At 28.9% G+C, this 637-nt stretch overlaps 1 protein-coding gene across 1 annotated transcript in view; it reads left to right on the top strand.

The window, feature by feature from the left end:
- Window positions 1-637, top strand: part of LOC106878882 (sialin) — a 32,258-nt gene that overhangs the window by 1,249 nt on the left and 30,372 nt on the right. The window lies entirely within an intron of this gene.

The raw sequence follows: 637 nt of genomic DNA, 5'->3' as shown, positions 1-637 counted from the left end.
ATATATATATATATATATATATATATATATATATATATAGAGAGAGAGAGAGAGAGAGAGAGAGAGAGAATATATATATATAGAGAGAGAGAGAATATATATATATAGAGAGAGAGAGAGAATATATATATAGAGAGAGAGAGGGAGAGAGAGAATTTATATATAAATACACACACACTTGTATATAAAGAATTAGTTTATATAATAGACCATGTACAAATTTTCTTTACGTGTAAATAAATAAAGGCTATTACCTAAGTGAACTAATATCTTTATATCCTTTTCCTTTATGAAATCGTGACGTCAAGACTTAAAATCGAAGAGAGTGAGACTTAGTGATCGTCATGTCTTTCCAGCATCATTTGCGATTGAATTCCGATCGAAGAGTAGTAAATTAGTCATTTCTTTTTCACCTTGGAACCGAAACTAGAACTTGGTTTACCAAAAACAAAACGAAAAGCAAAACAAAAAAACTAATGAAAATAAATCTCCACGATAGCAACACACATAAGCCATACACAAATTGATTGTTTATATATTTATATCTATATATATTTATATGTGTGTATACACACGCACGCGCGCACAAACACATACAGATAGATAGATAGATAGATAGATAGATAGATAGATAGAT

The sequence above is a fragment of the Octopus bimaculoides genome, chromosome 4, assembly GCF_001194135.2.
Source record: "Octopus bimaculoides isolate UCB-OBI-ISO-001 chromosome 4, ASM119413v2, whole genome shotgun sequence".
Taxonomy (NCBI): domain Eukaryota; kingdom Metazoa; phylum Mollusca; class Cephalopoda; order Octopoda; family Octopodidae; genus Octopus; species Octopus bimaculoides.
Note: the sequence above shows the minus strand (reverse complement) of the source record. Positions and strands in the feature narration are given on the sequence as shown.